General features: G+C 43.3%; 1 protein-coding gene across 2 annotated transcripts in view; it reads left to right on the top strand.

Annotated features, from left to right (window-relative positions):
- Positions 1-8,160: 8,160 nt before the first annotated feature.
- The window catches only part of LOC136864040 (luciferin 4-monooxygenase), a 215,275-nt gene continuing 209,231 nt past the window's right edge, over positions 8,161-14,204 (top strand). Inside the window, exon 1 of one of the 2 annotated variants that reach the window (XM_067140563.2) lies at positions 8,161-8,304. The gene's annotated coding sequence lies outside the window, so the exon portion shown is untranslated. The remainder of the gene's footprint in view (positions 8,305-14,204) is intronic. The other variant, XM_067140564.2, reaches the window with a different exon arrangement.

Genomic DNA, 14,204 nt, shown 5'->3' on the forward strand with positions numbered 1-14,204 from the left:
TGCACTTTCAAATTTGCTAATAACTGTAAAAGCCCTTTGCTTAAGTGTAATTCTGTATCAAGTTCATCTGTTTCGCCTACCCAGGATGAGATGTTAGACCTTAGACATCTACCTGAGGAGCAGGCTGATAGTATTCGTAAGTTGTGTCAGTAATTTCCTGATGTATTTTCCGATACTCTTGGTGTTACTGACCTTATTGAATACAAGATTGAGGTTACTGATTCGATCCCAGTCAGGTTTCCAACTTATAGGCTATCTCCACCTAAAAAGAAGGCTCTTAAGGAGATCATCGAACAGATGTTAAAGGATGGTATTATTCGACCCTCTAAGTCGGCGTATTCACCGCCCATTTTCCTGGTTCCGAAACCCCAAAGTGGCCTCAGGCCTGTCATTGACTATAGGGCTTTAAATCGGAAAGTGGTGTTACAATCTGTGCCTCTTCCCGACCTTCACTCTTGTTTTTCATGGTTTCGGAAAGCCAAGTTCTTCACCATCTTAGACCTCAATCAGGCGTACAATCAGATCCATCTAGCTGAAGAATCTAAACTAACAGCTTTTGCCACGGATTAGAAGTTGTATGAGTACAACCGCGTGCCTTTCGTACTCCCCACGGGGGCAGCCGTGCTCACGAGACTGCTAGATAGGGTCTTCTCCGACATCAAATTTGAATACTTGTACCATTATCTTGATGATGTCGTCGTATTTTTTGAGACTTTTGAAGAACATCTAGATCATCTAAAGGAAGTACTCGATCGCCTTCGGAAGGCTGGGTTGACCGTGAAGTTGTCTAAGGTAGCTTTTGCTAAACCTTCCATGTCATTCCTAGGGCATATTGTGCCGCCCGATGGTGTTTCGATCGATCATTCGAGAACACACGCCATCTGTGATTTCAAACCACCTAAGGACATCAAAGGTATTGCCAGGTTCATCGGCATGGTGAATTTCTTCCGGAAATGTATTCCTAACTTCGCTAACAGCGGCGCCCTTGAACTTACTTCGTAGGAAAGGCGTCAAATTTGAGTCTGGGCCGTCTCAACAAGCCGCTTTCGAAGACCTGAAATTAGCTCTTTGCAACGCCGCTGTCCTTGCTGTGCCTGATTTCTCGAAGAAATTCATCGTTCAAACCGACGCCTCGTCGTCGGCGGTGGCTGCTGTGCTTCTTCAAGAAACTGAACTCGGAAGGCGACCCATCGCCTATGCATCTAGGACATTATCGGCTCAAGAGGCCAAATATTCTATCTATGAACTTGAGGGTTTGGCAGTCTTATTTGCATTAGATAAGTTCCGTCTCTATCTGGAACATGTCAAGTTCGACCCGGAAACAGATAACCAAGCCTTAAGTTGGGTCTTAGATAGGCCGCGTCGTACTGGTCGTATAGCCCGTTGGGCCATCAGGATTTCTGCCTTCCAATTTGATGTTAGCCATATCTAAGGATCCGAAAATGTTGTTGCGGATGGACTAAGCCGGATGTTTGCTCATGATGTGGAGACCGCCGAACAGGGTGATAGTTCTTCTCTTCCCACGCCCATACCTTCGGGCATTAATGCCATTCTAACTGATGCCCCAATGTTGTTCAGGGATATTGAAAAATATCAAAGTGACGATCCTGTGCTGCCCCCTATCATTGAATCATTTTCTTCTGGGGAACATGTTGTCCCTTATGTGTTGAGGAACGGGGTTTTATGTTGCCCGTCGAGGCACGATCAAAAGATGAAAGTTGTGGTTCCAGCTGTTCTTGTACCTATGATCTTCAAGTACTATCAGGAGACCCCATTAGGGGGCATTTATGCATCTTCAAAACTCGAGAAAATATCCGAGAGATGTTTATTTGGAAAGGTATGGCGGCGAAATTCGAGAATTGGTAAAAGCTTGTAAATCTTGCTTGCTTAGTAAGCCCACCTTGTCCACTAAGCTAGGTCTACTATCTCCTCATCAAGCGTCGCGCCCCATGGAACGCCTCTATATGGATTACGTCGGACCCTTCCCCCAATCAAAGGGGAACGCCAACAAATTTATTCTAGTGTGTGTAGATGGTTTCACTAGGTTCTCCTGGTTATTTCTGACTAAGCTGGCTACCGCTTAGTCCACCATTTCTTGTTTAAATACCATCTTTGCTTCTTTTGGTCCTTGTCAATATATAGTTTCTGATAATGCTAAAGCATTTACATCCAACCTCTTCCGTAAATTCTGTTTTGATCTGTCTATATCACATGTAACTACATCGGCGTATTATCCCCAAACATCTCTGGCTGAACGGGTCAATCGTAATCTGAGATAAGCTCTCATTGCATTTCATCATGTAGATCATTCCAGGTGGGATACGTCCCTGCATTGGTTGGCCTTTGCTTTAAATTCGGCAGTTCATGAGTCTCATAAGTTCACTCCTGCTTCTCTAATGTTTAAATTTGTGCCTAACAGGCCGCTCTCTAACATTTGGTCACTTAATGATATTCTACCAGAGACAATAGATCCCGACAATATTAGGGATCTATGGAAGAAAGCTAAGCACAACCTGAAAGTTTCTCATGAAAAATTAGAGAAAGATATGATCGTGGACGGAGGCCCACCAATTTAAAAATCGGAGATCAAGTCATGGTTAGGAATTTTGTTCCCGCGGGCAAGCTTGCCCCCAGATTTCATGGGCCGTGCATCATAGTGGATTTCCTAACTCCCGTTACATTATTAGTGAGCAATCCAGCCACAGAGAGGATCTTTAGAGTCCACGTCTCTCAGATTAAACCTGTATAATTAGTTTTTTATATTCATTTCCGCTAATATTTAGCAGGAGTTTAAGGTTATATTTTTTAAATAATCTCTCGAGGCCTTCTGCCCCGATTATCGTATTATTGTCTGTATATGATCTGTATGTACGATCTTCCCCTCTGGTTTTCCTGCTGTCAATTCCTTTGTGGCCATTACCAACCCCCGTCTCCTGCATATCCACACCATTGGCAAAAAATCACCTCCCACGCCGCCCGCCCCTCAGCATCACCAATAAAGATCGTACTCTCAAGTCTGCAACAACACTTTTCTGTCGCCGAGATCTTACTGTTTCAGTGCCCCCGCAGCCGTTCGCCGTCGTACTGCAACTGAAGTGGGGTACGGGCCCACTCCACTCTCAGCAAAGGCTGAAGTGCGGTGCCCCTACCGCCAACTCATCTGGGGACTGTATACATACTTCTAATCTGCGGCGTCCATCACCACGACTACCCCTCTCATATTAGCGGGAGAGGTGTATCTGAGGGTACTTGAGGGTTCCGGGCGACCTCAACTGGATATCGGCAGCGGCGGCAGGACTTGCCGTCAAATTTATCAACATGTATTTCATATTCTACTACAACTACAAGTAGTCTTCACGAGAGTGGAGTGGGCCCGTACCCCACTTCAGTTGCAGTACGACGGCGAACGGCTGAGGGGGCACTGAAACAGTAAGATCTCGGCGACAGAATACTGGGGCAAATATTCATTTATAGGAAGGGGAGTTAGGGATTGGAATAACTTACCAAGGAGACGTTCAATAAATTTCCAATTTCTTTGAAATCATTTAGGAAAAGGCTAGGAAAGCAACAGATAGGGAATCTGCCACCTGGGCGACTGCCCTAAATGCAGATCACTATTCATTCATTCAACAAAGATACCCTAAAGCTGGAGTTAAACTACCTTCTACCTATCAACTTCAGAAAACTTAGAAATTTTCTTCAACTGAAAATCACTCTTTCAAAATTCTTCTGTGTCACCCCTAGGAAGGACATTTGGGGGGGGGGGTATGTCTGTACCGGGAGGTACACCCCAACGCCGCGCATTTTAATCTAGCGCCTAAAAGAACTCCGCTACTGGTGAAACAGTGAAACTGAACCTGCACCAACTTTAAAATTTACTCAGAAGATGTCACCACTAAAATATGATGTAATTTTGTTATTGTGAAGTTTCCTAAACTGGCTGTATTTCTACTTGTTTTGTTTGCCATTCATCAAGAAGTTTGGACATTCTTCCATAGAGGTCACTACTAAAAACTATGATCATGCACCCTGGTGCAAAGTGAAAGAACTTTTGATTTAAAGAAGTTTTGTATCCATATTTTTTTTACTAATTGATGTTCATTTATTTTTGGGTTGGCAATATTTATCTTTTCTTTCCGCCAGTTTTAAATCCAACCAATCAATAATTTCTGTTATTAATTTTCTACCAATCACAGTCTTCTCCTTCGATTTTGAGTGTAACTTTTAAATTAACCAATAAAATTGAGAGGGTGTGGCTAGTTTAATCTTGAATGGTCTCGAACTTTCCCCGAGGGTTTATAAACTGCGGATCTTCATGTCTCTTGGCCAATTGATTGTCAGCTTACTAAGTGTGCGTGTCAAGCAGGAGGCGGGAGGCCTCTTCGTCAGCTGCTAGAACTTCTACCAAGTAATGGCCACATAATATCTTTCTTTCTTTCTTTCTTGCTAGCTCCGCAGTTTAACCCGAGGGAAAGGTCCGAACCATCAATTATGTAACCTTCTTTTCTAAAAATGTTACTTTCTGCCGGCTAACGTAATAACTTCATAAAACCTTCAACTGTAAATCAGGGATAGAGAGTGATGTACCCTCTCGAGCTCCCCTTCATCTTGGTTTGAGTTGCCACTTTTTTCTGCAATGTATTAAAGTTATTTCCATGCGTGCAACCTCAGTAGTTTGGGAATAGCCCCTGTTTCGTCGGCCAAGCGCCCTATAGGTTTTAAGGTTTTGGAGCTCAGTCTTCGACTCCATTCAAATTGTACTCGGGCCGTTTATTTAACCTGTTCTTTTCACTAAGGGCCTGTAGGTTGGGTACTAGATACCTCTGTGTAATAAGTTTTCTATTTTTAAATAGTGCCTGGTAAGGCCAGAGATTATTAGAGTTTCATGCTATGTTGCCTTGAGTATGCTTAGAAAACTGAGAGCACGTTAGCTCTTTTTCAAGTGTGGTAAAAGTGTCTCTGGGGGGCCGGATATTGTAATTTAGGGAGCAAGTGCTCCATGTATTAGGGGATTTCTGTCCTTGTAATAATTTGTGCTCGTTTGTAAATTTGAGCTAGGAGCTCAGGAAAAGTGAAGCGAGGGCTTGAAGCCCATGATCTGTTAAAACCACTAATCTTGGATGTTTCCCAATCTTGTTTAATGTTTGCTACTTGTACCTGTAAAAATTGTGAAGTTGGAAATTGTTGAGAATATAACCTTCAGTTTAAGTTTTAAATTCAATTCTTGACAGTGTAGTTAAACCCATTCACCCCGGCACCTTCTTTCACCTCTGCAATCCACGATAAACCACGGAACAATAACTATCAAGCTTACACTCGTAGTTACTGGGACGTCGCGTCGCACAGCTCGCAGCACACGAGAATCGGTCTCGAGAGCGTTGCCCATCACCCCTGCTGAAGGAATTGGAGCAAAGTCAGGCATTTTAGATTACACGTTTCACTCATTTGTAATGGGGGTTACATATATAGCAAAGCACATCTTCCCCGACTCAAGTTCAAATAATGCACGCTTCTAGTATCCAAGTAGGTGTACATCGTATCAGCAGTTATTCACAAATTTTGCAGGGTTATTCAGCTAAGATGTCCACCTCAAATGTGCGGTGAACAGTTTAAGATACTGACATTCGGTTTTCACTTTCAGTAATGGTATTAAGGGGTTCATAGTTGAACATGCAGTACTTTTCCAAGCTTTTGACAAAATGTATTGGCTCACACGTTTTTATATGAGTACGTTATTTCACGCAATAACTGCCAATGATATACAATCAAGTTTACAGTCGTAGTTACTGGTACGTTGCACAGCTTGTACTGGTCTCGAGATCTGCGACGTCAGTCTCGAGAGTCTCGAGCGAGAGCGTTGCCCATCACTATCGGAAAGCATGGAATGCTGATGAATGGCGTTGCATTGTGTTCATCGATGAATCGCGGTTCTGCACCACTCCGGATAACCATAGTCTGTGAGTATGATGGCGACCTGGGGAGAGGACCCGTTTTATCAATGTTTAGGACAGACACAGCGATGTTACTCCTGGCGTCGTGGTGTGGGGAACCATCGGTGATGTTGAGGTACTCATATGGCCAGCAAGATCCCGAGGTCTGTCCCCGATAAAACGTGTGGGACCAACTAGGACGTCAACTCCGTCTCAGTGCCAGTATCCAGGATATCAAGGACCAGTTACAACAGTTGTGGGCGAGCTTGCCTTAGGCGAGGATACAACGGCTTTGACACCCTTCCCAACAAAATCGGTAAATGTATCTAGGCCAGGGAGGGCGGGTGTGTGTGTGTGTGTGTGTGTGTGTGTGTGTGTGTGTGTGTGCGCAACGTCATACTGATAAGTGGGTTCGAACGGCCAAGTTCTTCGTAAATTTGACTCGATTCTGTGAAAAATCCACAGCCCATTTCCAGACATTCGACCGGGTCAGGAATGTAATGAATGAAGCCCCCATTTCGCGGCGAGGATAGGAATTGTGTTGGCTGCCTAAGTCAGTTGGACTCCTCTGGGACAATGATTGACTGACAGATGAAATGAAATGATATTGGAGAGTGTTTCTGGAATGAAATATTACAGAGAAAACCGGAGTACCCGGAGAAAAACCTGTCCCGCCTCCGCTTTGTCCAGCACAATTCTCACATGGAGTGACCGGGATTTGAACCACGGTGAGAGGCCGGCGCGCTGCCGCCTGAGCCACGAAGGCTCTACTCGATTCTTTAAACACTGAAATAACATGACATACCCTCTCAACACGTGAAGTTTCATTTCGATTCTTCTTCCCCTTCTGGGTGCTTCAATATTTATTTATTTTTTATTTTGCGGGATTTCCTACCTCGGTTTTCGCAGAGATTCGTTCAGACCCTGCCTGCACGATAAAGCTGATACGTCCTCTTAGGGTACCTATAGAGTTTTGCAAATTGGCACTAGTATTTCTCTAATAAAGGGCTAACAACTGGTTTTCGACTTGTCCGACTGGACTCAAGGACGATTTTCACTCTCTTACCCGGCTACAGCCTTTCATGAATGGAATGCCGCAACAGTGAATAAAGCTTTTTGTGCAGGCTGCGGAAATAATTGTTGATTAGGTTACCAAGCGTAATACATCATTTTACCACATCTGAATGCAGGAAAGTTACTTTATAATGTTAGTTGTTCTATAGAGAAGCGCGCGGGTGGGAAGGAGTGAATGACTGATCATTTTATTTTGAAACCGTCACGTCTACCAATGGAATTACTTGTGACTTCAGAACCAGTGAGTAGGCTATATTATTATTATTATTATTATTATTATTATTATTATTATTATTATTATTATTATTATTATTATTATTATTATTAGCCTCTGTGGCTCTGGCTCAGGCGGCAGCGTGCCGGCCTCTCACCGCTGGATTCCGTGGTTCAAATCCAGGACACTCCATATGAGATTTGTGCTGGACAAAGCGTAGGCGGGACAGGTTTTTCTCCGGGTACTCCGGTTTTTCATGTCATCTTTCATTCTTGCAACACTCTCCAATATCATTTCACTTCATCTGCCGGCCATTCATCATTGCCCCAGAGAAGTGTGAAGGCTTCGGCAGTCGGTACAATTCCTATCCTCGCCGCCAGATGGGGGCTTCATTCATCCCATTCCTGATCCGGTCGAATGATTGGAAATAGGTTGTGGATATATTCATTATTATTATTATTATTATTATTATTATTATTATTATTATTATTATTATTATTATTATTATTATTATTACCACTGAACATTAGGAGATATAATAGGTGACCTACCGAGCAAGTGGCCGTGCGGTTAGGGCCGCGCAGCTGTGAGCTTTCTTTCGCGAGATAGTGGGTTCCAACCCCACCGTCAGCAGACCTGGAGGTAGTTTTCCGTGGTTTCCCATTTTCACACCAGGAAAAATGCTGGGGATGTACCTTGAGGCCACGGTCAATTCCTTCCCAATCCTAGCTGTTTCCTATCCCATCGTCGCCATATGATCTATCTCTGTCGGTGCGACATAAAGCAAATGGGCGACCTCATATTTCGTTTCCCGTCGGGGACCAAGAAAGTGTTGATTCAGCCCTGTATAACTTATATGTTAAATTTAGCTTTTGTTATCCTGGACGTTTACAGAATTGTGTTTCATAAGTATAAAATGCGCATACAATCCTGTGATGTGATTCGAGATGACTTCTTTTCTTGTATCTGGCTGGTGACGCTGTGGTTCGTATCAAATGTTGCTGACAAGTGCTAGTTCCTCATTTCCTGCTCAGGCGGAATCATACCTTCCTTTCTCTGAAGCTGTGTGTGGAAGAGGAAACGCGGGTGAGTAAGGGCTCTTTGATAGTTGTATTACAATAGGCGCTCGAAATTGAGCTTTCTGGATGCAGGAGTGATGAAATTAAGAATAAGGTTAAGAACATATCGGTTTAATGGACGGCTAAGTTCTTTCTTTCTTTCTTTCTTTCTTTCTTTCTTTCTTTCTTTCTTAATCTGCTTACTCTCAAGGGTTGGTTTTTCCCTCGGACTCAGCGAGGGATCCCACCTCTACCGCCTCAAGGGCAGTGTCCTGGAGCGTGAGACATTGGGTCCGGGGATACAACTGGGGAGGATGACGAGTACCTCGCCCAGCCGGCCTCACTTGCTATGCTGAACAGGGGTCTTGGTGGGGGATGGGAAGATTGAAAGGGATAGACAAGGAAGAGGGAAGGAAGCGGCCGTGGCCTTAAGTTAGGTACCATCCCGGCATTTGCCTGGAGGAGAAGTGTGAAACAACGGAAAACCACTTCCAGGATGGCTGAGGTGGGAATCGAACCCACCTCTACTCAGTTGACCTCCCGAGGCTGAGTGGACCCCGTTCCAGCCCTCGTACCACTTTTCAAATTTCGTGGCAGGTCACTCGGCCATCACGCCCCGATACCATCGAATTGATCTGGCATTGTACTTGGGTGATGATAATGAAATATTTTCGCAACTCGGCTTCCAACCTAACAATCCTTGGCTCGAATCCATGTGCCTTCGGGAGGTATTTACAATAGAACTTGAAATTGCAGGCAGGAAGTTCCACATGAATTGCCCAGGTTACGAACTTCCGATCAAATTCCATAGTGATTTGGATAGGTTGCCGACACCATATATCCATGGGAAAGAGACGGTCAAAACATAATTAGAAGTTTCCAAACATGTGAGGATAACAGTGGCGTGCGGTGATCATATTCATTACCCCAGTTGCAAAAATGTTTTTTAAATATAAACAATCGTAGCCCCACTACATTCTCTAAAGTCAACATTACCATTTTATAAGGCTGCATTTTTCGTGGAAAGGTCTACCCGAGAAAGATCTTTCAAGAATATTTTCAACCACACGCTCGTACATACTTCCAAATTGATATTCACGGCAGTAAAGACACCATCATAACTTAATTTACTGCATAGCAGATTTTAAACAATGTACTTACAGGTTCATCCGGTGACGCTTCGTGATAGTATAGTCATGGTTTTCACAAAAATACGCTGGGACAAAGTATGAGCCGTTGGCTGAATGGTCAGCGTACTGGCCTTCGGTTCAGAGGGTCCCTGGTTCGATTCTCGGCCGGGTCGTGGATTTTAACCCTAATTGGTTAATTCCAATGGCTCGGGGGCTGGGTGTGTGTGGCGTATTCAACATTAGAAATCATCCTAGGTAGGGCCACATCTTCACAGACATGCAGGTCATCTAATAGGCCGTCTAGTAGAAAAGGACCTGCACCAATCAGGCCTCTCCGGAGGCCATACGCCGTTACTATTATTATTACTGGGACTAACTATTGGGTTTTTAATTTAAAAGCCTAATCTAAACTAATCAGCAAAATTTAACTGAAGTTTTATAGTTTCGCTCGCATACTGAGTGTGCGTGCATCAACGACAAACGAGGGAAAATACTTGTCACGACGTATAACACACGGTATATTAATGAAGAATGCCACAGAACTCGCGAAACCTTCGCCTATAATTCAAGAGGAGCACTACAAAAATTCACTGTATACCACAATCACAGACAACCATTCGCGCTTAACTCTGTGTTCATGCTGGGCAACCTAAATATTTGCCTGCAGCTATAGGAACACATACTCTACACGTGCCATCAATGAATTGCTCGATAAGACTATATACATGCCGAAACCCAAGACAAAAAATATTCTTCTATATTACAATTGATTTCATATACTGGCTCTATTTTTATTAGCAAGACGATGTGCAAATGGCTATACTGTTAAGATGTTTATATTTTTCCTGCAGTCTCTAGTGTGTGGCGCTGAAAACTTCGAGTGTCAAGTATTAAAACTAACACCCCTTACCTAAGCTAGATGGCCTGTCACCGTAAACTGCTGTCGGGGGAGGGGCCACAGCTTTGCCTCGAGGAAGCTTCAGGTGTATGCGTCACCGAAGCGACCTTAAATTTCGCTGGGGGTAGCTCTCTATCGCGCCGGCAAGGGAACCCAGCTCGCTGGAGAAGCTGAACTGCGATAGTGTGAGGCGATTGTCGAGACAGTTGTACTTGGCTTAGATGTTCGCAATTTTTCAAACATTAAAAAATCGTTCCAACGAATAATTAGAAAATGTTAATACAAAGTTTTTTACCCCAGCAGCGCTGGGATAGATGCCTAAAATAAGTATTTACCGTAAATAGTGGTTGGGAAAGAGGATTATGATTGGATCTCTCTTACTCACCAGACCCGAAGGCAAATATACCGTATTGGACAAACTTGATAGCACAGGGTCGGGTTGTATGAATCAGACGGTAGACACGCTGGCGTTCTGAGCCCAAGTTCGACGGTTCGATCGCGGCTCAGTCCAGTGGTATTTGAGGTGCTCATATACGCCAGCCTCGTGTCGGTAGTTTTACTAGAATGTTCAACTCATGCAGGGCACAATTCCGGCATCTCGGAGTCTCTGAAAACCGTAAAAGTAGTTAGTGGAGCGTACATGTAGTATTATGCTTGTTAAATGAACACCTCTCTTCGCAGAAAATGGTCGAATCGGTAATCATTGTACTGTATTTCAGCATTCTTCGTCGTACTAAGCAAGCAAGCAAGCTTGTAAAGTAAAATCGTGTCCTCGTCCGGAGGTGGGGTTGCTCTTTTCTGGCACAACACCAAAGGAGGTGAGCTGCATGTAGCCTACCATTGTAATCACATACCAACCCTCCTGCCATTCTTAAATCTCTGGCAGTAGGGGAAATTGAACTCGGGTCTCCGTGGATGGCGGATAATAACGCTAACAGTTACGTTACTGAGACGGGCTAATAATGGCGCGTGGCCTTCGGAGAACAAACTTGTAGTTTTACGTGACTGTTTATGTCGTGATCATAGCCACGGGACCTCCAGTTTTACGCGAAATTCGAACCACAGTAAGGTGAATTTTGATTTCAAAAGTCCCACCTGCATTGGCCGGGATTCGAACAAAGATCGCTTTATTTCTGCAATTTTAGCGGGCCGATGACCTCCGATGTTAGGCCCCTTTAAACAACAAGCATCATCATCACAATTTTAGTCTTCGTTAAGTTGTATTATACACCGTGTATATTAAGAGTTTTGTCTGTACATTGCTCACAATTTTAAAATAATGGTATTTCTGTATCGGTCGTGTGGACAGTAACAAGGAAATGCACTTTTTAATTTTCCGTCATGTCTGTCTGCAAGTACGGGCATCACGAGAAAATGGCTGAAGTGAATGTAGGCCCTAATGAAAATCGGTATGAAAGGTCGGGAAATGAGGCTCTACAATCTAGGCTATAATTAATTTTATTCACGCTGAGTGAAATGGTAGTTTAGGGGGAGGAATCAAATTTAATTCTCTAATATTTGTTATTAATGGTCCTATCGATACATAATACATAACTAAAGTTATATAGAATTAAATTTCCGATCATTTATGCCATACATTTTTATTGTACCGGCTTTGATAACAGAGATATTCATGAATATCGATGTTTGTTGCAAAGTCTATATCAACGCCGAACCACGAGAAAATGGGTGAAGAGAATTTAATGAATATCGGTACCGGTATGTAAAGACTGGGAATAAGGTGCTACAGTCTAGGTTATAAATACTTTTTATTCACGCTGGATGAAATTGTAGTTTAGGGGGAGGTGCCTAATTTTTTTAAAAATACCCATGTTATCGATCCTGTCGGAAAGTATTACATGTACCGAGCGAGCTGGCCGTGTGATTAGGGGCGCGCAGCTGTGAGCTTGCATCCGGGAGATAGTGGGTTCGAACCCCACTGTCGGCAGACCTGAATATGGTTTTCCGTGGTTTCCCATTTCCACACCACGCAAATGTTGGAGCTGTACCTTAATTAAGGCCACGACCGCTTCCTTCCCACTCATAGCCCTTTCCCACCCCATCGTCGCCATAAGACCTATCTGTGTCGGTGCAACGTAAAACAAATTCTTAAAAAATCTCTGCCATCAGCTGTCGTAGATGGCCTAGGTATCACTGAAGAGGCGCACTAGGGAAATGAGGAGCGAGGTAGTTTCCCGTTGCTTTCCTCACCGAGCTAGAAGTTGCTATTACATATCAGTCTGCCAAACCCACTGAAATGCATGCATCAACCAACCCTATGAGCAACATATTTCACCCCATTCGTGGCAGGAATGGCTGCATAAAGAATGGCATTTCTAGCATCGCTCATACCTCAGTCACTTTCATATTGTCAAAGCCAAGGATAAGACTGAGACGGGTCAATGAAAGTAACAAAATTGCTCTAGCCTATACCAGAAGACATAGTACACTGTAAACACTAGGTCCCACCAGCAAAGGTTACATACTGTAACAAAAGTTATACAGAATACAAGTTCCAATCATTTATGTGTTATACAGTTTTACCGTACTGACTATGATAACAGAATTCATGAATTTAGACTCGTTGCTTAGTCCATATCAACGCCAAGCATTGCTAACTAACTAACCAAACTAACCCTATGGCACTACAGCCCTGAAGGACCTTGGTCAACCAAGCGACCGCTGCTCAGCTGGAAGTCCTGCAGATTACGAGGTGTTGTGTGGTCTGCACGACAAATCCTCTCGGCTGTTATTCTTGGCTTTCTAGACCGGGGCCGCTATCTCGCCCTCAGATAGCTCCTCAATTCTAATCACGTAGGCTGAGTGGACCTCGGATCAGCCCTCAGATCCAGGTAAAAATCCCTGACCTGGCCAGGAATGGAATCCAGGGCCTCTGGGTAAGAGGCAGACATGCTACCCCTACACCACGGAGCCGGCTCCAAGCATTGCTAACATAGAAATATTGTTCAGTCGTGTTAACTGGCGATTGCTTTTGTCATTGTTGTAAGGTGTAAGACCGTGTGGTCCTTGGTCCATATCGACAAGGATAAATGTGATGATGATTATAAAAAATGAGAAAAATCATGAAGGAACAATTGCTTGAGGAATAAGACAAGAGGAATCCATGAAAGCACTGCCTTTACAGTTAGATGCTCTAATATCCCAGAGTCAGGAGAAAACTAAATGTGAAGGCCTACAATATCGAAAACTAATATAACTGATCAACAATAGCATTACATTGACCATTGTTGAGATGTGATTTGTCTCTTCTGCTGCCCCTCATCTCCGATAGATGGGATTACTGCTGTGTCCCGAGTGAAACAGCATGCTTGCATATTGGCAGAAAGTAGCTGGGGAGTTAGATGACTTTGCACATACTATGTAATTGTCCCATCAACGACGGGTACTGCAGCTAGTTTAAGGTATAATAGTGTTATTTGCTGCATGTTCCTTCACACAAGTATGAAGAATGAGTTCTCCACCTAATCAATACTTTATTTTACATAGTGTCAATATTATTTACATAAAAGGACAGTCAATACTTTATTTTACATAGTGTCAATATTACATACATAAAAGGATAGATCAATACTTTATTTTACATAGCATCAATATTATTTACATAATAGGACAGTCAATACTTTATTTTACATATTGTCAATATTATTTACATAAAAGGACAGTAATACTTTATTTTACATAGTGTCAATATTATTTACATAAAAGGACAGTATGTAAAATATCAAGGGCGCCCATACCCGGGGGCAAGGTGGGGCCGTGGCCCCGCTCTAGCTCTCAGGGAAAGCCAAAAATCTAGTGTAGTCACATGTATTCCTTTCAAGAAAATGATTTAAAAGTCAGTATTATGTAAAACCGGCAGTATCGTCCCCCATCAACAGA

This window comes from Anabrus simplex, chromosome 2 (assembly GCF_040414725.1).
Source record: "Anabrus simplex isolate iqAnaSimp1 chromosome 2, ASM4041472v1, whole genome shotgun sequence".
Taxonomy (NCBI): domain Eukaryota; kingdom Metazoa; phylum Arthropoda; class Insecta; order Orthoptera; family Tettigoniidae; genus Anabrus; species Anabrus simplex.